Source organism: Rhipicephalus sanguineus, chromosome 9 (assembly GCF_013339695.2).
Source record: "Rhipicephalus sanguineus isolate Rsan-2018 chromosome 9, BIME_Rsan_1.4, whole genome shotgun sequence".
Lineage (NCBI taxonomy): Eukaryota > Metazoa > Arthropoda > Arachnida > Ixodida > Ixodidae > Rhipicephalus > Rhipicephalus sanguineus.
This window is the reverse complement of record NC_051184.2, coordinates 67,749,285-67,774,812: the sequence shown is the minus strand read 5'-3', so window position 1 is coordinate 67,774,812 and position 25,528 is coordinate 67,749,285.

Below are 25,528 nucleotides of genomic sequence, written 5' to 3'. Positions count from 1 at the left end.
ATTGATATACATCAAAATTGATATTGCGCGATCTGACTGTATGAAAAACATGAGTAACAGTTGGTAACATGAAAATCATGACATGTATGTAATGATTTACATGCCACGCTCATGGCGCCCTCGTGGCCGTTTCGCAAGATTGATATACACCAAAATTGGTGTTGCGTGCCTTGACTGCATGACAAACATAAATGACAGGTGGTAACTTGAAAATCATGATATGCATACCATTTACGGCATGATTTACATGCCACGCTCATGTTGCACTCGCGGCCGTTTCGCTCGCTTGATATACACTAAAAATGGTATTGCGCGATGTTGCTGTATGAAGAACATAACAGTTCGTAACATGAAAATCATGACACGGATGTCATGATTTACACGCCACGCTCATGGTGCGTTCGCAGCCGTTTCGCTAGCCTTGTACACACCAAAATTGATATTGCGTAAGGCGACTGTACGACGAACGCAAATGAGACGTGGCAACATGAAAACCATTACATACATGTCATGTATGTTACGATTTACATGCCACGCTCATGGTACGCTCGCGGCTGTTTCGCTAGCTTGATATACACCAAAATTGGTATCGCGTGACCCGACTGTATGACGAATATAAGTGACAGATGGTAACATGAAAACCATAACATGGATGTCATCGATGGCATGATTTACATGCCATGCTCCTGGTGAACTCGCGGCCTTTTCGCTCGCTTAATGTACACCAAGATTCGCATTGCGCGATGTTGCTGTATGATGAACATATGTGCCCGGTGGAAACATGAAAACCTTGACATGCATGTCATGTATGGCGTGGTTTACATGCCATACTCATGGTGCACTCGCGGTCATTTCGCTTGTTTGATATACACCAAATTGGTATTGCGCGATGTGACTGTATGACGAACATAACTGGCAGGTCACAACATGCGAATCGTTATATGCATGTCAGGTACGGTTTGAGTCACATGACACTGTCATGGTGCGGTTCCGGCCGTTCTGTTAATTGGATATATACCAAAAACGTGTATGGCATACCTGGGGTGCGTGATGGACATAAATGACAGGTCATGCGTTGTATATACCTAAATATACGTTTCATAAGCATGGTATATACCAGATTGTGCATGCACGCGTGCATGGCAAACATGCGATATATGGTGAACCAGATGTCATAGCATGAATGATTTCATTCGGCTCAAAGACAAAGGAGCCGATGTGTTCAGCTCTTTGCTGGCTGCTTCGCATTACATCGAGTCCCACAGTGCGTGGGATCTGCCGAATTTTCTCGAATGAATATCCCAGTATGCATTACACAACATATGGCATGATATGACGTATGTACGTACGTACACACCATGAAAGTGGTTATGTCTGCACACACAGAACCAACAGTAGTTGTCCAAATGTTGACAAATGTTTTGTAAGCACACAGGACTCAGCATACGTGCATGATAAACATGAGGTGATGCATGGCATGTCATGACATAAATAGCAAGCGTCATCAATGGCATGACTCGCTTGTCATACATGTTAGGACAGGAATGGCACTCATGAGGTGTCGTTGCGGTCACTTTTTCTTCATCTGCGATACTTCGATATGCACGACATTATGTCACTGACATAACACCACAAATATCCAACGCCATGTACCATATTCACTGGAATAAAACCGACGCGGGTTGGCTAATTGAGGGCTATGGTTCTGCAATGTTGCCCAGTCTTGGCTGACTGTTTAATAGCGCTCCTAACGTAGGCTAAGAGCTGGTGGTATAGGCTGTTGTTAATTGGCGCTTTGTGCTTGACTGTGAATAAGAGCATACTCAAAGGTCTTGTCAGATTGTTGACGTCAGCCTCAAGGTGATCAAGTCCGGAACAGCCTCACCATACCTTTGACTCGTGGGGATGAAAACATGAAGAATGGACCTGGCCTTGGAATGCTGTAAATAAATAAAATGAAAAAATGACCACCAAGATTGGTTTCTTCGTTGTTGTTTTTTTCATATGATTACATTTCGCAGGATGTAAACACAATTTTTTTTAATATCGCTCAACCGACTCTCCAACCAGTCTTATGCTAGCTAATAACATCCAAACCCTGAAAATAAGAAGGAAAATTCATCGACCTCAATTCATGTGGTTTTTGTTTGTAAAACAATCATTTTTCCATTACTCCACATCCATCCTTGAAGCCACTTGTAGCACGCCGAACGAGGCATCGCCATGCAGAATCCTTAACGCCTTATCTCACGAAAGCTAACCTTTTAAAATACTCTTTCTTTCCCCGTACCATAACTGACTGGAACGATTCATCCGTAGCTAATTTATGCAGTACTTATGCCATTGATCCAATTAGTTCTAGAATATGTCGTTGCTCTTTGTGCATTTTTGTTACTCTGCTAATATATCACTTGGGCCTGTAATATTGTCGTGCATTTAGAATATTCTTTGTTATTTTCGGTTTCAAATTGTTCATTATGCACTATGTTTTACATTTTTAATGAATTGTGTTATTATTTAAACTTAGTGTGTTCATTATGCACTATGTTTTACATTTTTAATGAATTGTGTTATTATTTAAACTTAGTGTTTGTTTCCTTTTCTTTTTTTATATCTGTTTACATTGTATTCTTCTGTCTCTCCTGCTTGGACCCTTACTGGGTCTGCAGTATGTTGTACATAAAATAATAAATAATACTTTCTCCTAACCCACACTGGAAGGCATTGCGAAATGACGCTAAAAATTTGTATAAATTTCATACGCACCCATATATGTTGAAGAGCCGCGTATGTGTTATATAACCAGTTGTTTACAGTTGTGTAACGCTGACAACGTCAACGTGGGTATTACCAACACCAGAAGCGGTAAACTGATATGTAGTGCTTATACTTGTCTCTTATGATGGAGAATGCACGCACTTTTCACGAACCCGTGTGCCTGTGTGGAAGAAGTTCTTGACAGTTCTTGAACAAGGTCATCATCATCATGATCAGTGAGCACCACTAGCTGGTCATGGCTTATCGGATCCGGTCGGAATCGCGGTGACGAGGGGTCCTTGTGTAGTGACGTATGACGTATAGTACAGCTGTTAGAATTTGTGGATGCCTGGGTCATTTCGTCGACAAATTGTCTGTCGATAGAGCCGGCGACATGTCGGAACCTGAAGCCACCCTTCGAGTTGGTGAGCTATAGGTCGTCGAGGCTGGTAGGCCTGGAACGTGCTACGGAGACCAACATCAGTGGATGGCGCTTGTCGTATTCGTAGACTACCTGGGTGTATGCGGCCTACGTATCCTAGTCTACAAAGCGGCTGTCAATCAATATGGCATCATCCTCGATCATCATGAGGGCATCGCCCAGCCTCGTAAGAAATTAAGAGGACACTGCATCGTTCTGGCGGACTAAGCGCACTTTACGGTGCGGCGACGTGAATATCATACATAACTTTCGTTAATGTATTCCTCCGGGGTCGAGCAATGCTACAATATAGCTTGCTCAATAATAGAAATACAAATGTAATGTTTATTAGATTGCTATAAAAAGCGTAGCCAACGCTGGAACCACAGACATTCATCTGATATGACGCCTGTATCGTTGGAGCACATATCGTAGGAGTATCATGTAGCGTTTATTGCTTTCTTGCAAAATTAGATAGCAAGCTCTGCAATTAAAATTGACGTTGTACCGGTATTACGCCTGCATAGGCCGTTTTTCGAAGCCAGTTTATAGACCTGGTGTGGCTCTGTGGTAGAATACCTGATTGCCACGCAGAATGCTTGTGTTCGATTCCTGCTGGGATCCTAATTTTCATTCTTTCCATTCGTCGGGTCAACGCTGCCGATGTTGGTTTTTCTTAACGCTCTCGCATTTATATATATATATATCAAAACGTTTATTGAGGGGGAAAAAAAGAAAAAAAAAGTGTTTAGGGAGCGGGTGGGTGGGGCCCCTATTCCAGGGCTCCACTGGCTTGAGCGGCCCGCCGCGCCTGGTCGAGGAGTGCTAGTTGCACCACCCGATCCTCACTGGCGAGCAAAGTCTCCCACTGCTCCCTTCCGGCCTGCCTCCGCACCACGGACAGCTATCGCTGTACATTGTGGGGTGAATGGCATGTTTCAAAGAAAGGTTCGGATATGTATGTGTTTGTATACGGCGCCAGTCGTAAGAGTCCCGCCCGGATAGATCAGGGTGGGGTGGACTGTACTGTCGTCGCTCAAGCCGTTGGTGCTCAAGGATGTCTCGCATTTAACTTACCAATGTCTGGTCTCACCGTTCCTGGGTAGATATAAACTGTCAATCACCTGCGGCTCATACCCGTACACCGCGGCCCGTGGTAAACGGAAATGTGCCACACGTGTCTGGAGGAAAGGGTTTCACGACGTACGCGTCGGGCTTTCCATGTTATTCATGTCATGACCCGACATTCATATGCGTCAAATCTTTTTACCCTCCCATGCCAATTTCGGTCTATACCAAGTTAAGGATGCGATCATGGGAGCACCCAGACGTAGGCGGCTAGATAGATAGATACGTAGATAGAAACGCCCTAAGTGTCAAAGGTTCGCTAAGAAACGCTTCGCATTTAAAATATTTCACAAGGAAATTTTCGCGAAGCGCGCGAGCCTTCGGCCCCTAGAGCCTGCGACCCCTCGCTTCGCAGCGCGACGGGTTAAACGACTCAGCCACGAAGGCATACATCCCCCGGCGCACTAACGGCGAGCTATTAGTACCGTGTGTCCCAGCTATCTTTAGAAAAGGGTTAAAAATAGAATATTAGAGGCAGGCGAGTGAAATCAGTTGCAAATTGCCGACAGCCACCTGGCGCACTACTGACAATTTTTTTTCTAATAATTATTTGGTAATTAGGTTTATTTAACTAAATTGCTAAATATTGGCAAGAAATGCGACTTGCAAATTTCGAGAGCGTCTTCACAAACCATCATTGCATTATCTGCGGTAAAGGAAGTTTCACATACACCATTTTTTCCAAGCTGCAAAGAAAGCCTGCGAAAAATGGTATAGAGGACACTCCCTTTATCGCAAATAATGGAATGGAAGCTTCTGAAGACGCTCTCGAACTTTCCCAATCGCACCTCTGGCCTAAAGTCAATATTTAGCAAGTTAGTGAAATATACCTAATTAGCAAATTAATTAATTACAAAACAAACAAAAAATGGTCTGTAAGCGCAAGGTGGCTGTCAGCAACCTGCAACTAATTTCACTCGCCTACCTCTAATATTTTATTTTATTGCGATAGCAATTATATGGACAGTCTCGGCGGGTTTTCGCCGTCGCTGTCGCCGTCATGTACTTCCGGTATGAAGTCCAAATTGATAAGATCCCCCGCGTATTGTATATTGTACCGCGGGTAAATGCGCGCGAGCGGGGGCGACGAACGCGGCCGAAGCAGAGATCAAACGAGCCGAGCCATTTCCGTCGCTCGGAGGCTGCATGCGATAATATACCGCTCGGGAGGCCTGCTGTCGACGCAGAAAGGAAACGTCCCGCCCGTCTTTAACGACCATGAAAAGACACGAGGTGGGGGCGGGAGGGGGGGGGGTTGTCGCGCGAGCGGCCACATTGAACTTGGAGTCTAAGGGCGCGGTCGCAATCGCTGGCGCGCGCGCTATCTCGAAAGCCATCACAGCGGGCGCCTCGTATACCCTTCTACGTGCTGCGCTCTCAACGCGAAGTGACTATGCGGAGAGCACCTCTCCCTTCTCTTACACCAGCGTTTTGTAGTTACGCGAGATCGGATACAAAACAGTTAGCTGCCAGCATAGGTCGGCAAACTCACTCATGAGCCGATTCACTCAGACTCACTCGGACTCGGATTGAGCCGTGAGTCTGAGTATCAGTGAGTTCGGATAAGTAATATATTGATGAGCTTGAGTCGGAGTGAGTCCGGTTGAGAAAAATCCTAGTGAGTCTGAGTCCGAGTGAGTCCGGTAGAGGGAAATTTTGGTGAGTCTGAGTCCGAGCGAGCCCTAAGTGCAAAAAATATTTCTTGAGTCAGCCTGAGCGAGCACCCCACTTTTTTGCCGATCTGTGGTTCTATCTACACAAATTCAGCATTACTATCAGCCTTATGTCGGCTCACGTTTATACTCCCGTTGACTCACACATACTTCAAAGCACTAGCGTTCATACACCCGTTCAATATTTATTAACAAGGGCGAGAGTTATGGAGAGTGCCAGGGGGCAGATTGACCTCCCCCCCCCGCCAACTCTTTCACAGGAAGTTCTCGATAAAAGTATCTCGTGTGAGACACACCTTGCAATAAAAAATGTCCTTATACTGGATTGCAACCACTCATATTTAAAAATACCAGATCAAAAGATGTCAAGTAGAGCTCCAATTATGCAAGATATTGGTGTTAAAGAGCATTGACATCACGGTCGAAAAAACGGACTCATGAATCGACTCACTCAGACTCACTCAGGTTCAGATAGAGCCGTGAGTCTGAGTCTAAGCGAGTCCGGGTGAGTGATATTTTGGTGAGTTTGAGTCCGAGCGAGTCCGGCTGAGAAAAATTTCAGTGAAGCTGAGTCCGAGTGAGCCCGGTTGTGGAACATTTTGGTTAGTCTGAGTCCGAGTAAGCTCTAAGGACAAAATATATTTCATGAATGAGTCTCAGTGAGCTCCGCATTTTTTTGCCGACCTATGGCTGCCAGCCTCACTTCGTGTAACGCTACAATTTGTTGCTATCACATTCATTGATTTACCCTTGCGGTGGAACTGACTTTTTTGACCCTTGGCTAAAGATAGCTGGGACACCCAGTATACACCATTTACCTTTGGCGGCGCGCACACTCCTGAGGTGCTTCAGCGTGGCTGAGGTTTGTGCACTGTCACCCGGGAGGTGGCGCGAAGGGCCAAAGTTCGCGCTTTAAAGGGCGTCGCCCCACTCGTCTTTCGCCGAAGTTGGGCTGCACACCTCTGGTCCTTTACTTTGACCTACAGGGCGTGGTCTCCCGTGCTTGCGCACTTATCTCTTGAGAGGGGTTCAACAGATGACTCCCAGTTTTTTACGCGTTGTGCTTTCATCGTAAAGTTTGCGTTGAAGCCGTAAACCGCACCAAAGTTACTTAGCATGTTGCTGCTGCCATGTTTGCTAAAGGAGTGAGCTGCTATCCTTTTTTATTGCGATAGCAATTATATGGACACTCTCGGCTGGTTTTTGCCGTCACCGTCCGTCGACGCCGTCAGGGCCCGTATATGTATATGTATGTATGTATATATAAAAGCCACAAAGAAAAATTATTCAGAAAAATACTTTCTGATGCTCGGAATCGAATGGGCAACCTCTCGCTCCGCAGTGCGCGGCGTTAGACGGCTAGGCCACGAAGAGTAGGTCTTTCAGCATGCTAACGGCGAGCTATTTATATCCACCATTTACTTCACCGTGTTTTCTTGGTCACCAGCGAGATGGCGCGAAGTCCGCGAGGGGCATGCTTTAAAGGTCAGCGCTCCGCTCGTTGCGCTTCCTGTTAAGCGAGAGGCACGAGGTGCACTTTGTCCTGCAGGGCCTGATCGACGGCGGGCGCATTTATCTCGTGACTAGGGTGGTTTGTGTGTCTTGTGCTTCCAGCGTGACGTCCGCGCCAAAGTTACAGAGCGTACAAAGGTCACTCCGCTCGCTGCAGCGGCCGCGTTTGCGAAAGGAGCGCGCTGTCCAGGCAACAGTGAAAATGGGGCACGGCTCGCACTTCACTGTGATTAATAAGGTGTGTTCAGGTGACGTAAAGTTAGTTACCTTTTCGAAGTAACTCCATATCGCGTCGAGCCTTCGAAATGCGCGTGCACCAGTTCATACACCATGAAGGAAACCCTTTGCGGCATACTATCCTCCGCCAATATTCGCAAATCATGCAGAGCACTCTTGCACAGGGAAGATGACTGTAAAGGAAATAAAAAGAACATGGTTGCTTCTTTCATCATGGCAATCGGTACAACACGAAAGTGAGACGTGTCTTCGCAGGAGCAGTTGATTATTTATTGAAGCTTCGGTAATTCTTGTATTCTTTTTTTTTTTTTGGCACCGCAGTAATTTTCATTTTATGGATGCCGGGGCAAGCTGCAGGGGCTCCCGTAGCATGCCGTAGCCTGCGCACGGTGTCTATTGTGCGTCCGTCCTTAGGATATGTGCACAACTTTAGTACCTTCGTTAAACCAGCCTAAAACGTCATCTATAAGTGGCTGTTAAAGCGGCCTGAAAACGTTCTAATAGAGAAAATTTTGCAAAATTCGGAAGAATCATTTTGTGTACAAATAAAGTACGCTTCTCAAAAGCCGGATGTACGAGCTGCTTATATTGGGAGGTTTTGCCTTACATAAGTGATGACATATGACTCAGAAATTAGGGTTTAGTAGTTTGAATAGATAATTCGCGTCTTGCTCAAAACATTGCGTTTCGTTTGGGAAAATCGAGCTGCTGGGTGTTTGCTGTCTTTTTTCGTGGTACCTGGGAGACTGCCATCACTCGACGGCGATGACTGCGCGTAAAACAGCTTGAACGTAATTGACATAGGATGCGCCACCTACCGTTGAGTAGCGGACGGTTCCATAAACGTGTGCGCTGCCGTCTCTCATACATGTTGACTTGCAGTGCACACTGAAAAAGCAGATGAAAGAAGCCGCCAATTTCGTGTAAATAACCAGTCGCTCGAGCATTCTAAGAAAAGTCACACGGCCCCGTATGCCTTTGCCTAACACGGCTCAAAGGCGAATACCCTCTTCTTATATTTCTTCTCAGTCGATCGCATTGATCCCCTCTCGGGCATCGGGAGTGCAATCGAACCCGCTCCCTCGAGCTTAATAGCGTGACCCTTTAACTGCAAATCTATTATGGCGCACGTATCGAGTGTTCCATGGTACAGATCTCCTGGACTAAATTGACAAAGCATGGAAAAGTTGATTTCGTGACGAGCTTTCACTTCGAGGATGTCTCGTAACGAAGCGCGCACTTTTCGAACATCTACAAAACAAAATCTATGCGCATAGCTGCTATTCAATGGAGTAGGCTCAAAAGACGCAATGACAACTTCATCGAAATTGGCTGAGAACAAAATAAGAAAAGGTACAAGAACATGGCTTTCGCCTTCGAGTTGTCTTTGGTGAATGCAATAAGGGACAGCGCGACTTTTTGACAACGTTTCATCGACTACACCTGTGACTCGTGTTATCGTGAAGCGCACGTGTCGCCCAAATTTATCAGAATATTTTTGAATGCATGAAACTCTATTTAGACTACTTTCACGGCGCGAACAGTATAGTACGAGGTCGACCATTTGTTATGAATCGAACGTGCTTGCGACGATTTCGTATGAGCGTTGACCACGAAATTGACCTCGACTGGAGTTGACCTCAACTTACTACAATCATTGTTCACATCTCTTGTCCCGTGACCTGGCGTCGTAGCCATGTAATGGCCCTTGCGCCATAAAACACCACATATCATCAAATGGAGCTGTAGGAGTAACGATATAATATCAGCGCGTTAAAGCGAGACCAGAGCTTGACTGACTCTCTAATTCAAGACAAGCAGCAATGAGAGTTAGTTACAATCTGGGGGTAATGAATTCTCAAATTATAAATTCTTATTGAACTCAGAACGTGTTTTTTCGGTACTGGCGATGAAACATTTTATAAGCAGCTGCGTCAATTTCTCAATTAAAGAAAGTATGTCACTGTGGTTGGTCACGACTTAAGAATAGAGTCTCCGCCTCCAGAACCGTGGTGCACCTGCCATTGATCTCTGCCATTAATTTGTACATCTGAGTGGCTTCTATTGCAACCATAAATACTTCTTCGCTGCTAATGTAAATGCTACGCACAATAGTAATTAAAGGTTCGTGATCCCTACTAGAAGTATTACGTTTCCCCGGACAGTGATGACGCAATCTCAACTTAAAGTTGCCAGGCAGTTGAAGCCTTTTTTGTCAAAAAAGTAGCGGCACAAACATGTGCATCTATGGAAAAATTACCTACCTGAAATACGCGAAAGGTGACTGACGTCACGGTAATCACGAAGTACAATTGCATGGGGAATTTGTGCAAGTTTTTACTGGGTGGCACAGCGACGGCTGTGGGCGGAGCTTTCATTTACCCTTAGGTTGTGAGACTATAGGTGGTCGCGGTAAATATTTTCAAAAAAAAAAGCAGGGCGAGGCAAACAGTGCACAGGACTCCAGATTACAAGAACGCTCACTCACAAGTAAACGCTGTTTTGGCGAGCGTATTCATCAGCTGTACTGCCTGATGTACATAACCGACCCTGACCTATTAGGGGGAATGGTTTAAACGTTAATCAACCTAATTCCAACTACCCCAACTGTCCGCTTTAAATACGGCTCATTAAAACATAATCTACATAAACAGAAGGCCGGGCGCGCGGTTATAAGAGGTCTTATATGCTTACGTGCACTCCACTTCCTCTTCTCTGGAGATGCAAGAACGCCTCATGTGCCACATGACGTCTGCAGCCGTCTCGGCGCAGCCGATATTGACGCACCTCACTCCTGCAAGAACGTGTACAGTGGCGTACGAAAGTTCATCGCGCGTAGGGGCTCAAGCCTCCCTCACTCCGTCCGCTATATATATATATATATATTATATATATATATATATATATATATATATATATATATATATATATATATATATATATATATATATATATATATATATATATATATATATATATATATATATAGAGAGAGAGAGAGAGAGAGAGAGAGAGAGAGAGAAGAGAACTTCATTTCCGCTCAAGCTGATATGCTTCTTTATACACAGAGATAGAATTTGGTTAGCAATGTTTAATAACATTATGCAAAAAGTACAGTGATTTCTACGTAGCATGCACTGGAACAACCATACATATACGTGTTATGCATGTAATAGTATTGCAAGCCACACGTTTTATACATTGCCCACATAACTTTATGCATGAATACAATTATGTCAATGATTGCCTGCCCAGTGGTATAGACTTGTATCATTCAAATAAATTTCGGTAAAGGGAAACTAAAGAGAAACAATGAATTGGTTTAGATCGATCAATTGTGCTCTGAGAACTCTAACGTCGTTAATTTAGCCATCATAGGTTTATTAATAGAGGAGAAAATAAACTTCAAAGTTTCGTTTTTAAATTTCGCGCCGAAATCTTTCCCCCGTGAGGTCACGGATTTCAAGGTGTATTCGTCGTATTTTGGCGCCATTGGCTCAACAAAATTACCCCAAACTTGGTATGTTAAGTCTATGGCCCCCTCAGAGGACAATGTACTTCATTTTTCCGATTAGGAACTACATAGTTCCTAGTAGGCGCCGTCAAAACATGTGACGTCACGGTGAATGTTGCGGAAACTTCTAAGTGGCGTCGCCACCCACATTTTGTTTTAGCGCGTTTTCTCGCTTACTAAGCGCCTTCTCGCAGTAGGCGTGGTGTTCTTAGCATCCATGAAAGAGTAGTTTACTAATGCAGAAAAATCGCTTTTCTCTTTAGTGTCCCTTTAACGTCTAGAATCTGGTCACTAATAGTTGCGTTTTTTTAGTCTGTTCCGTAATTATCACTACACTTTCTTGCAGATATTCACGTTTGCACATCTTATATTTTGTCTTGTTTGCTAGTAGTCGAAATAGTGTTTCTAACGCATTGTTATTATTATTGCTATCATTATATCAGTATTATTGCTAACAAGCCAACCACAAGTTCTCTTTAAGTGAGAATTCGTGGTATTGGGGGCGTAGTGCCTACATCATACTCATCGTATTTGTAATTGCAACCTTGCTTGGAGCGTGCGAACTGCATAATAGCAAACAGCGCAATACTCCGAAGACAACAAAGAGCTGTTTGGTCTTTCTTGTCTACGTTGTATCGCGCTGTTTTCTACTTTGCTTGGAACGCCCTCCGGCGTCTCCAAGTAAGTACGCCTATGCAAACGGTGCAAGCACAATTTTTTTTTTGAAACATTGTGGGTGAATATAACGTTGAACTACCCCGCATTGTTTGCTTCCGCATTGGTCTTTAGCTTAAGATTGGTCCAAATTTTCTGGGTCATGCACACAATACCTGCTCGTAAGACAATGTAAAATATGACCCCAAAACGACCCATGGCGTAATGACCACTCACGCACGACTACATAAAAAATAAGAGAATACACTGTTTTCAATACGGCATATTTCTGGTCATTGGTTCTTCGCCATTCGTCAAAATCTTTTTGGTGCGCTTTCAAATCGCGCGCTTTACGCGACGTCACAAATTTGTGAAAGCTCGAGCTGTTAAAATGACGTGCGCACTCTAAACAGCGCATTACTATGCTGAACAATACCTAAACATTTTTTGGAACAACAGGACAGTTTCTCATTCTGAGTGTAATTCAAGAAGGATGCGCGCCGATCACATTGGCAGCTCGCACTTGTAGCAGCTGGCGAGATGAATTCGTATGCGCATGATAAATGTTTTCAGTTGTAGTACAACGATGCTGAGCAATTTCTGCGTGTGTAATACTCTGTGAGCTCATCCTTGTTCAGAGAGAGGGACGGAAGCAGAGAAATAAACAGCGCTGCTCGCCTGTGCTTCTTTGCCCTCCATGTTCTTTGCCCTCCATGTCCCCTGTACAAGTCAATTCGAGATCACTCAAGACCATCTAGCCTAGCTGTCAATGCAGTCTCCTTAGTCCAGAAAACCCTGGTCACGGGATTGAATCCCAGCCGCGGCGGCCGCACTTTCAATGGAGGCAAAAATGCTTGAGGCCCATCTGCTTAGAATTATATGCACGTTAACGAACCACAGGTGGTCGAAATTTCCAGAGCCCTCCACTACGGCGTCTCTCATAATCATATTGTTGTTTTGAGACGTTAAACTCAACAAATATTAGTCCAGAAAAGCGTGCACCTTGACCATTTCCCTGGACAGAGAGATCAATTTGCAGGACAAGCTTGAAAGCTGGGCTTCCAATGTACTCGAGTCCATTGCCTTATTCCTCGCCTTGTTACAAGCCGCCGCGGTCGCTGCAAGCTACCATAAGAAAAAAAGGGGTACACATAACCAAGCAAAGCCAAAATTGGAACGAAAACAAATTTAGCAGCTTCTCTAAGAGGCGAGCTTCATCTTTTTGAACGTAATTCCTCCCTCAGCCGCAGTTTCGTATGGAGGCGCCTCAAATTACCGGCGTAATTTAAATCGTGCGTGTTAACTTATGTCCTCTTCCAGCGATTTGTGAAAAGTTAGCCTCTGTAGTCAGAAGTTTGCTCGTAATACGAGAATGTATTTATGTCCAGTACACTGGACACAAGGATTCAATTGTTGCGCGTCGAGCTAAACGTGGAGGGAAAAACAGAAGCAGGCGGGAGCATCCGGTTGCAATATTGAAGCCCAAACAATAAAAAATGAAACAGGGGCATCGTGGGAATTCTACCAAGAGCATGGAGCACTAGGAGAAAGCAGTGTCGGAGATGGTTGGCTTGTGAACGCTAGGCGAGCTTCCTCTTAAGTTTCTTTTCTTCCATAGTGCCAAACGCCGTGTGCGACAGTCCTCCATGCTAGAGTGTACCAAAAGCGTTCTAGTACACTCTGTTCATGCGAAACTTTTTTCTCGTGTGAAAACAAACCCCTCTTCTGTTTTCTAGGGCAATAAACCTTCTGACGCGATCAAAGCAACATTATTGCAGGAAGTCGCGGGGTCGAATCCCGGCCGCGGCGGCTGCATTTTTGATGGAGCCGAAAATGTTTGAGGCCCGTGTACTAAGATTTAGGTGCATGTTAAAGAACCCCAGGTTGTCAAAATTTCCGGAGCCCTCCACTGCGGCGTCTCTCATAATCATATCCTGGTTATGGGACGTTAAACCCCAGATATTAATTAACATTATTGCAGGAAAGAAAGCAGAATGTGTGTACCCATAAGAGCAACAAATAAATCTTAGTGTCCAGCATACCGGGCATGCTCCTTCCGTAGAAACCATTGCACTTATTATCTCCTTCATTTTTTGACATGGTTTGCAACAGCCTCTCAACCAGAAAAGAACGTCACAAAATTTTGTTCTACCCTACAAAACACTCGCGATGGAACGGGATATAATATGCAAAGCGAACGTTTTTAGATTAATCTAAAAACTTTGGAAAGGCAAAGCAGGTTACTCGGAAGCTCAAGCGGAAACATTTTTTAGCTTCCACAATGCGGCCGAACTAAAATACTCAGCAGTTCCGCGCACTTATCGACTCATAGCAAATAAGGTATAGCGCAGCGGTGATGCTATTTATTTCCTACGAAAGAAAATGAATTTCCTGAAACAGGAAGAGCGTTTGATCGGTCCATAAAACGTTTACAGGTTCCTGCCCGTATTTGCGTCGTCGTTTGTGTAAATTTTAGGCTAGGCAGAGCAGAATGAAATCATGACACAGTGCTCTAACGTTAAGAGCCCCTAGTCAGCGAGCCTTCACTGTAATGCCGTAGCGCAAAGCGCGACAGTGTCACATAGGTTTCATGCACCGCAGAGAACGTATTTGGGGCGTGGTCGTGAGACACGGTAGACAATCTCTACAGCAGAAGCGTAAGACAGATTCCAATGCATAATTCGGTCATTGCTGTGTAGAAGTAAAATTTCGCCTCAGTTGATAGTTTCCCACTGTGCAGCCGACAGTAACCAGTGTCGAAAGTGGGGGGGGGGGCGGGGGGGGGGGCTTTCTCAACTTTTCTGAATGGAGGCGGGGCGTGGCTAGGGCCCCCCCCTTGCGCCCTCCTCCGTTAGATACGCCTATGAACGTGCATATTACAAATAGTGAAAGTGTTCATGCTTTTCGTGCTTCCACGAAACAAACGAACATCTACTACGCTCCTCGAACGGCGGGCTCCTACTGCCACATTACAAGTTCCATTGTGGCGACCCATCATCCCCGTCATGGTGCGTGAGGATAGCCTATCGCGCCACAATTGTATGGTCTCAAAAACTGAAGCTCGGGAAAGCTGATTTAATGCGTGAGCACTGTGAGGCGACTTCCTGGAAAAATTTCTTCGAGTGCCATTGATGACGAACAAATCGATACGCATAGAAGAATCCACAATGATGACAAGTACTATAATACAAATGTATTTGGGCTCCATTACGCTCGTTAGGGAATCCCAGCGTAGGAATAGGTTCTAAACAGAGGTATGGACATGTGTCTGGCCGGATAAAGTTCCGTAAGGCCGATAAGCGTGCGATAAGCACCGACAGGGTCCCTAGGCGTACGATGAGGTCGCATGGGGGCTCTTATCTGGCCTGATCGAGACTTAAGATTGTCCGATCAAATTCGATCTGGTCCGCTAACGTTCTGTGAGAATCGGATTCAGTTTTCTCAGTCTACTGTCTCGTCAACTGCAATGTGTAGAAGGCAAACTGACCATCCTGCGTCCTAACGAGGTTCTGCCAAAAAACGGGCGTTTTCAACCCCGTTCTGAATGACAAATGGGTCAGTTACAATTCCAGAAAAAGTAATTGCTTGGTGAGTGGGCAATGAGATTGCTGGCGTCGTCACATCCGCATATAGGAATACAGATATCCATTCCCCAGTTTCATTTTTATTTATATTTGCATTTAATTGGAGTTGCAACATGGAACTGATTTTTCTGCTTTTTAAAATACCTTTAAAGTGGTATTTTATTGTCTCTTCAATGATCGTCACTTATCTTCACTCCCGCCCATTCATTTCTGTCATAATATCGGCTTCCTGACGAGCACGTCTAGACAGGAATGTTACCAGCCAGCGTATACGATTCCTACTTTTGATACCTTCGCCATTTAACATCGATAACTGATCAACCCCGTTTGACACACAAGAATACTTGATGCCCAAAGGCGCTAAGATTTCAATGCTTAAGTAAGCCGTAGGACAACTCACCTACAACACAGGCGACCATGAGTAGAAGAGCGGTGCCGGGTGAGAACACCATGTTTGAAGCACGCGGCATATTCTTGTGTTCGTCACCGCACCTGCCTTCCTGTCAATCGTTGAGGATTACCCCAGCAAAACGAGCCGTAAAAGCGACGGGGTCAGCCAGCTGCCCATGCACAACGAACATACAGCCGCACGATGCAGCGGCGAGAAGGAACTACCAGACACTTTTGACGCTCTCCTGGGCTGGGGGCCGTGGAGCCTTCGGACAGCGAATTCTTCTGGACTTTTTCTCACACAGGTCAATAAAGACAATTACCGACCGACTGGCCTTGCTCTAAAGTTGTGCTGTGGCTCCTCACGTTGGTGCTGCTGGAAATTACACAGACAGACCTACAGAGAAGAGTCACTCTTGCCCGGAATTGTGGCCACTGAGCAAGCAGAGGTCCTTCGAGACCTCCTTAGGCGGTCTGTGGCAGTCGCTCGTGCGGCCAGCTAGCATACACACAGGCAGCTCAGTATAGCGAATGGGTAGCGGGGTTCCACTCGCAGTTCTCCCCACTTCCTGTGGTGGGTGGGCGGTATACGCCTGCTGTTACAAACCGGAATAGGAATGCAGCGCCGCACATGGACTGGAGCACCCGGCCGCCGGTTTCTCAGCGATACAGACACGACGAGACATTTTATTTTCTTCCAAGGCTGGAATGACCTCACCAGAGGCCGCAACATCCTGCGTGTCTGCGCCTTGTGAGACATGCGATAAGCGTGCGCAAAGATTTGTGGAGTTTCCTGGATGCTGTGCGGTGTAAAGACAAGGCAGTTGCCTTGCCGCGCAGATTGAAAATCGAAACTATGTTGGGATTACCGCCCGTGGGGACTCACTTGATCTTCGACAAGGAACTTCCCTTGTTTCCAACGGCCACGTCGGCGACGGCGTGTGTGCAGTCTTAAGGCTGCTTTCAGGTCTCATCGGTCCGCTTCTCCAAAAGTCAATTTTCGTTGCTCAGCTTCTATATGTACCGTCTTGTACGTAGGTCTCCGTAACAACGCTCGCGATCATATGAGCTGCTTAATGAAGAAAGTCTGAATAGTTTCGCTATCAAGGTCTTATTACGGCCGTATACGTCTCGTTGCATTGATCAACATCACAATGCAGCTAGGTGCCCCTTTTCGCAAAAGAAAACATATTCCCATTCTTTCCTACCCTGCAAACTAACCGAGTGGAATCACATTGCCGTCGATGTGACATAAATTACTGATAGCAGTAGGGCGGCAACAGGGGCTAGTCGGTACGTATTCATACTTGTAGTGCGCTTCCGGAGGACACGGACCAAGAAACAAGGAAAACAACACAAGATGATGCGCAATACTGACAGCAAACGTTTTAGCGTTGTAATGACACGCGTTTAGCTACTACCCTGTTATTTGGATGTTTCGCTTTGTTTATATGCAAAACGTTATTTGTTGCATATTACAAACCAATGGATTATTTATAATACAGGGCTCTTTACTGTTCTTACCCATCTATTTTCAAAGGAAGGTCCATCTTACGGTCACTGAAACGTGTATTTAGCATAACCTTCCACAACGCCCCAATTTTTGTGATATATACAATCCTCCACGTAGGCAAGAGCAGTATCGTTTTACCATCCCGAAAATTGAAATTGCAAAGTTCATAGAAAGTATTCTCTCTTTACCTTTTTTTTCTTTTTCTATCGGCTCAGCAACACATTTGTGCGGTTCAGTTGTATTGCCATTCTGCAGGCCTGTCTGTGTAGCCCGATCGGTGACGCACTCGCCTTTTCAGCGGGTGGCGCTTGGCTCAAAACAGCATCTCAAAGAAAACCCACCCTAGTGAAAACCAGCAGATAATGACGCCAAGGAACGTAAAGTGGACGTTAATTGTACTGTTTTAAGCGTATCGTTTTAATTATATGTATATGGGAAAAAGGTAAAGTAGACGAAAAGGCAACTTCCCGCCGGCCGGGACCGCACCTTCAACCTTCGGTCCCGGCCGGCAGCAAGTTTCTCGTTGAGTCTACACAGAAATCCTCACGCACTTAAAAGACAACATGCCGATGTCGCCTGAAAACAACATTCCAGGTTGGGCCACAAGCGTAAACTCTACGTGAAACTACTCTTGTGCATCACTTTGACAGCTCTCAAGTGAGATTCTGCTTCGATTTTAACACGGAGCTGTTCCAGCTATGAGTAACTTGTGATCCGTCGTGCAAAACACCTCACGAGGCTATGCGCCACAGGAATTGGGCAAGCCCCACTACCGAGTACAGCAGGTGCGAGCGTTAACGAAAACTCTGCTCGGGGAAGTGGAGCATGTGAAACACGTGAAAGAGAGAAAGAGATAAAGAGAAAATTGAGAGAGAGAGAGAGAGAGAGAGAGGAAGCGATAGAATGAAAAGGAAAGAGAAAATGAGAGAAATAAAGGCAATAAAGACATTTAAACATAGAAAAACAGAGAAAGATGGATAAAGATAGAGATAGAAAAAGAACAGACACCAAAAGTAGATGGAAAGAACAAAGAGCAATACAGAAATAAAAAGAGATAGAAATAGAGAGAAACAAAACAAGAGAGAGAAAGAAGCGTGGAGAGCAAGAGGTATAACGAAAGAGAAGAAAGAAATTAGGGGCGAAGCACCTTAGGGTCTCGCCTTGTCGGCGAGTCATGTCGTCGTCACGGTCCATACTAAACGGTTATGTGTCACAGAAAATTGGGTAAGTCCTAGTACTCTACACCGGTCTATATTACGCATATTATGAGTGAAATGCTTGACGTCGCTGCCTAAAATATTATGTTTGCTTTAACAGCGGTGTCAGAATCTCCGACGAAATTTGCCAAGGCGCTCGAGTTTCTTATCGAAAACCAGAGACACAGACGTGCATCTCTACGGTTAAGTCATCTATATGAAACAGCACTTATTGAAACATAACTGCATATGCGCCACAACAAAAGAAAATTAGGTAAATTCCACTACTACCGATCCACACTATGCATATTAAATACGAAGCATTTCTTGGCGAACTTAACGCACTTTGAGCGTTTCTATCTATCTATCTATCTATCTATCTATTTATCTATCTATCTATCTATCTATCTATCTATCTATCTATCTATCTATCTATCTATCTATCTATCTATCTATCTATCTATCTATCTATCTATTTAGCCGCCTACGTCTGGGTACTCTCGTAATCACCTCCTTAACTTGGTGTTGACCAAAATTGGTGTGGGAGGGTAAGAGGGTGTGACAAATATGACTTTCTGGTAGTGATGCAGGACTATCGGTAAATTGACTTTAGATAGTATCGATAGTTTTTTTTTTTTTTGAAACTATCGATAGCGTAAACAAACTATCAATAGTGCTACTATCGACAAACTATCGGTAGTGTAATCGGCAGTACCATCGCTAATATTACTATAGCGATATTACTGCCACGCGTGTTTATTGCTTTGTTTTGACGTATTCGGGTTTCACCCACAAACACTGTTAGCAACGTTTGACGCAGACCGTGCCGTAATGTTTGAGAAGCTTCACAATTGTTTGAGATCATTCTGTTAAGATTACGCGCCGGACGTGAATAGTAAATTTTATTCGAGGGCTTACGCGAGCACCAGCGATAACGCTGGAAGGTTCGATGGCTGATGTTTAAAAGGCGACGCGTTCCACCGATTATCAGAATACTCGACGGCCGGCGACTGCTCCCGCAGCTATCAGTGCGCAACATGTATAGCTTGTATTTTGAGTTTTGATTTTCTGGGCCCAAGTTCGCCCAAATGAAGAACTCCGTATTTCCCAGTCTTGCTGCAGCATCCTTCACCGTCACAACCACGTGACAATACTATCGATGGTGGTGTGAATAATGATGCGGTTGCTGGCCGGCCATATTGCCAAAATATTTGCGTTAGCCTATTACCAGCACTTAATTTATGAGTAATTAATGAGCAATTTTCCGTAGAGAAATTAATTATTTCCGCAGTGAAAATGGCGGAATATATTCATCAGTAAATTCGTATCCAAAATCAACCAGTTACACCTTACACTTAACTTCTTGATATTTTTTTTTATTTTGAAATCATAAAATGCAATATCAATTTGAAGCCGCGCAGTCCCACCACATGTAAAGGCATCCTTTCCGCTGCAGGTGAACATTTCTACTTTATGATCATGTGTCAGCAAAATACTCTGGTGAAGAGCACAATCATGTCAACTTTCTTGTCCTTCAGCCTGCTCCTCCGGCTCGACTGTGTACCACCCGGGCGGGGAACCAAGTTTATTCTGCAGTGAGTCCGCGCTGTTGATTTTATACTATCGATAGTACCATCGATATTTTTACTATCGATAGCGCTATCGATAGTATTTTTCACCATCGATAGTTCGATAGTGACTCAGCTATCGATAGTATCGATAGTACCATCGATAGTTCAGCCTAACTACTTTCTGGTCATGATATGAATCACGTGAAAATCCCGTCGCGTACGCCGTGAAATCCCTTCCTTACACGTGTGGCACGTACCCGTATACCACGGGCCGCTGTATGCCGGTATGCGCCACAGGTGATTGGCAATTTTTATCTACCCAGGAACGGCGTGAATATCTAATTTTATACCAAAGCAATACGCATTACATATTTACTCCTGTCATACAGGCGTTTTGTCGGATGAACGTTAATTGTGGTTCCAACGTTGACTCCGCTTTAACAGCAGTCAAATAAACATTACATTTGTATTCCTATGATTCAGCAAGCTGTATTCAAGCGTTGCTCGAATCGAACTCGGAGGAATACGCAAACGAATGTCACGCATGATATTCACATCATCGCGTCCTAAAGTGGACTTCGTTTCGACAATATTGACGTCTGTGCTCTCACGTGAGTTCTGACGTTACCTCAGACCACAAGTTATCCTTTAAACGCCAGTGTAGTCGACGTTCCTGGAAAGCCGACGATGTGCGCACAACTACTAACAAAAACACGTCGATCGGCGTCCTAACGCTTTCTCAAAGCCAATAAATGCAGCCTAGACAATCACTGGTCAGCTGCTTCACATGCAATCGATTCCCACAAGGCGTGGGATCTGCCGAAGTTTTACAAGTTAAGGGTTCGTCGTCACTGCCTAAAACATTGTTTGGCTTAGCAGCGGTATCAGCCTCCCCGACGAAATTTACCAAGGCGCTAAAGTTTCTTATCTCAAACGTAAAACGGTCGCCGCTATAAAGACAAAGTATTACCAAGCAAAATAACCTTTCGTGATGAGGCTGGGTTTCATTCCTACGCCCCCGCGCTCGATTAAAAGGCGTCCTTTCCCCTTGGGCAAACACTCACGCTTTCTAAATGTCAGTATACTTGAACGACATGAATGCGAAGTAGCGGCGATCCGAAAGCGTAAAAGCGGCTATAACGCTTACTGTGAAAGCTTTCTCGAAATATTTCGTTGTGGCGAAATAATATTTCTCTCCGGAGCACCTCGCAAAGCCAATATGGAAAATTACACACATCAGGGAAATCGCAACATTGTGAACATTTCATGTCAAACACTTGTTTTTGGTGATTCGGTGGTTCGTTTGAGTAGCTGACGAACGAGAGTAAAAGAAGAAAAGAAAAGACGGCGTGCCGATGCATCCCGACAACGACGTTGAAGGGAACGCTTCAACCATAGTTTCCATTATTACAAGTTTAGGCTTATGCATCCTTTACATAGTTGCCATGGGAGATTCTGAGTTAATTTTTCACTATAGCGGCTCGCCTGACGTTACAGCCGGACGGACACCCTGTTGTCCCTTTGAGTCGGCATAGGCGTGCCTACGCATGCGGAAGGAGGGTGATTAACCCAGTTGGTTTGCCACTCGATATATAAGCGTGAGGCCGTAAATTGGAAACCCCGCACTGTCAGAAAATTTATGTTATACATTTACTCCTTTATAGCTGTTACATTCAAGTTACGGCAAAGTTTTCAATAGTATGCTCAATCACGGCCGCGCTGGAACGCTACGGTAGCGGTGTGTGTGTGTGTGTGTGTGTGTGTGTGTGTGTGTGTGTGTGTGTGTGTGTGTGTGTGTGTGTGTGTGTGTGTGTGTGTGTGTGTGTGTGTGTGTGTGTGCGTGCGTGCGTGCGTGCGTGCGTGCGTGCGTGCGTGCGTGCGTGCGTGCGTGCGTGCTTTAATTAAGGAAGAAAAGAAACACTGACTACAAGGGTGCACCAAACTGGGCTGCTCGGTATATCACTGTGACGGGAACAAACAGCGCTGGACACGGGGCAGTGAAAGAACGACAGACAGTACGCTGAACTAGCAACCACTGTTTTATTGCTGGGAAATGCAATATATACTAGGCGTGTGCGAGTATTAGAGTTTCGAATTCGAATCGAATAATACCTAACCTAATAATTCGATTCGATTTTTGAATATCTAGTATTCGAAGTTTCGAATAATTCGACAGGACGAATATGTAAAACGCGACAAAGGCCAATGGTGCAACTTGGCTAGGGTGGGGTGGCTAAAACTAACGCTAACGTCGGCACAGTAGGCCTTCCGTTAAAACTTTCACCAATATCCTGGTACAAAAGCGAGCGCATGTTTATTTTAAAGGCGGTTGTGTAATTTCCACACGTAAAAAAACATGAGAAAACTGTCAAGATCTTCACAACTTGGCCTCTGAAACGAAGGCACGGACTTTTTTTGCCTAGTTCGGTCGCGTATACCGTAGGCGCCGTAAAACATCAGGACTTGGGCCCGCGAAACACTCGGTGATTGGATTCACAAATGAAAATTTGTTCACGCTGTGCATTCGTCACTGGGGCACCGCACAACTCGTTCAAAAACTCTCATCGTTCCGGCGTTTAGTTAAAACGCTGCTATGAACTGGCGCCCGAAGATTTTTGGGCCCCGAGTGCCCATGGAGATAAAGCACAATTGCGCGACCATAGAGGAAGCACAATTGAAGCCGTATTCCGCGACCATAGGGAAAAAATAGCTACCATACCCCCTTCGTTTAGCCGTTAGGAGGTTAGGAGTGCCCCTGCTAACTGAAATTACGGCTTTTCCAACAACATGCCTGCCGGCCCATAAAAACAGAAGAAAAATACCGTTCCGAAGAAGCGCGTAATAAAGCCGCCACCAAGCCGCAGCGTCCCTAATTTTTCCTTTGCCTTGCTGTAACTGGCGGTACGCGTTTCATGTGAATATACGCACTATTCGATTTGAATTCGATTCGAGATGAAATTTCACTATTCGCACACCCCTAATATATATACAGAAGCTTCGTGCAGAAGGACAACGAAAGCACAACGTCTGCGCAGAGATAGAAAAGAAATAATCACGTCACGTGCGTCGGCAAAACAGGCTGTCACGTTCTTAACTATAATTACTGATTTATTTATTTTTAATTATCTAATAATATATACTAATATTTAAAAAATATGAAATATTTCAATAAGTATAATTAAAACAATCAAGTGCATTCGCTCAGTTGTGCCTGCGCATTCACCCAAAGCACACATCTTGAGAAGAAGAATAAAATGCATTTGCGGGAACATCGACAACACACCTATCCAATCTATTCGAGTTAGGAATAGGAAAAGGCAAAAAAGGGAATGAGCGATAACACCCGTGCAACAGCTTCTTTCACGAATATTTTTTTTTTTACGAATGACCATATTTATGTGATACGTAGTATGGGCTCAGCATGTACAAACTTTTGAAAACACGATTTCACAGCTATTCAGGGAAACCGAGGGCACAATGAAGCAAGCGTTTCCTTATGTATGAATATTGCATGCTTCGCTTATCGCACGTGCTCTTTGCTCTCTGCAACAAGCCGAGAGCATCTGACTGAGTCACGTCTAGGCAACGCATCCGGGTTGCTTTCGACAGTCTCTGCAACATTAGTTCCTTGTCCCGCTCCTTCAAACCGCGCTGTCAAACGACAACAATCACGGTCGGAAGTCAGATGGGGCTCCACGGCGATAGACGACTCGAACGGAAGTTCAGTGGTGTCGACGGTTTATTTTTATTTTTATTCGTGGCCGCTCCGCATGACGCACTCGAGCAATGTCAAGAGCGACTTGCCAACATAGGCATAGGCGTAGGCGTAAGCATAGGCGTAGGAAAGCGTAGACATGCGCACGATGAGAACAGAGGGGGTGCCCCCCCCCCCCAATCATCTGAAGGGGGGCGCCAAGTCTGCCCAACCTCTACTCAATCGTACCTATCCCGTCGTTCCTTAAAGTGCAAGGTAACGGCCATACAGGTTTCTGACCATAACGGCGGCCGAGAACCACTGATGTTGCATACTAAAAGCTGCTTGCTTCCCATTTTTACCCCCGGAAAGCCTAGGACCAAAGGCCGGCAGTTGTTGGAAGCACGTCGTCGCTTCATTTTCATTTTAACACGAAAGTGTTTTATGCCGGGGTCCACCAAGACTTCAGTGACGTATTTCCGTCACGGAAATGACGTCGAAAAAATATACACAATCAGATGGCAAAAAAAAGAAAGGTACCTGCAATGGGCAATGAACCCACGACCGCTCGGTCCGCAACAACAGATGCCGGGCACGCTATCCACTTCGCCACGGTCACAGACTCTGGAGGCGGTACGAACGCGCCTTTTATATCGACCACTCTCCCGGTCGGCTGGATGGTGTTGACCTCTGGGAGTGGTAAGGTAAAGTAATTCGTCATTGTTGTGGCCTCCGCGACTAGCACCTGCAACGCGTTTACGCGCCCGTCCCATTCGGCGCGTTTTCAATAAAAGTTCAGTTTTGTCAATGCCTTAACACACCGCGAGGTGGCGACCTTTGCCCAAGCGTCGTAGAAGCGTCGGCCTCGGTCGTAGCATCACGCCAATTTACACCAAAAATAGCTCTGCGACGCGCGCCTGCCTCACCTGGCTGTAACACCGATTTCCATGCTCACGCGCTCGCCCCGAGAAAAATCGCGGCCGGGCTACCGGGGCGGCACGACGCGCTTTGCGTTTCCCTCTAGTCCGGCCGTGGTGTTCAATCACATTTCAACATGCCGCCAAGTTCTGCGTCCAATATGCGACGCTCTTCTGGCTATCACACCTCGTTCTCTGATTACGCTTTCACCGTTAACTACTACAGCTACCACTAGGCTGTGTTTAATCACTTAGCATGGACGTTAGTCGTCGGGATGGAGATGTACCACCAATCATCAAAGTGGGTGCATACAGGTTAAACGGTGCCGTAGCTGCCAGTCATCAATATACATTGTGCAAACTCTCTTATATCAATGTACAGTAAACATTCAGTTACTTATGTAAGGGCACGCTTTACTTTCGTGTTATTCCGATTCCTATGACGGAGGGATCAACCGTGTTTTTTTGCATCTGCTGTGAAGCTTGTGTTTTTTTCGAACTCGACCAACTGAGGGAGGGGGGAAGGGGGGAGCGCCCGCTGCGGTGAGACTTTGCAACCCCCCCTCCCCCAAGTGAGCAACCCTGCGCCGGCCTATGGAGGAAAGAATTTACAAAGTTCTGCGCTCAATCCGTTTATTGCAGTACGTGCAACATACTCACGTTTCTGAGTTCATGCGCCGTTGAGACCTTTATGAGGAGGAGGAATAAACTTTATTATCAACCAGAAATTTAAGTTCCTTGGCCTAGGCCTCCCACGTGGGGGCGTC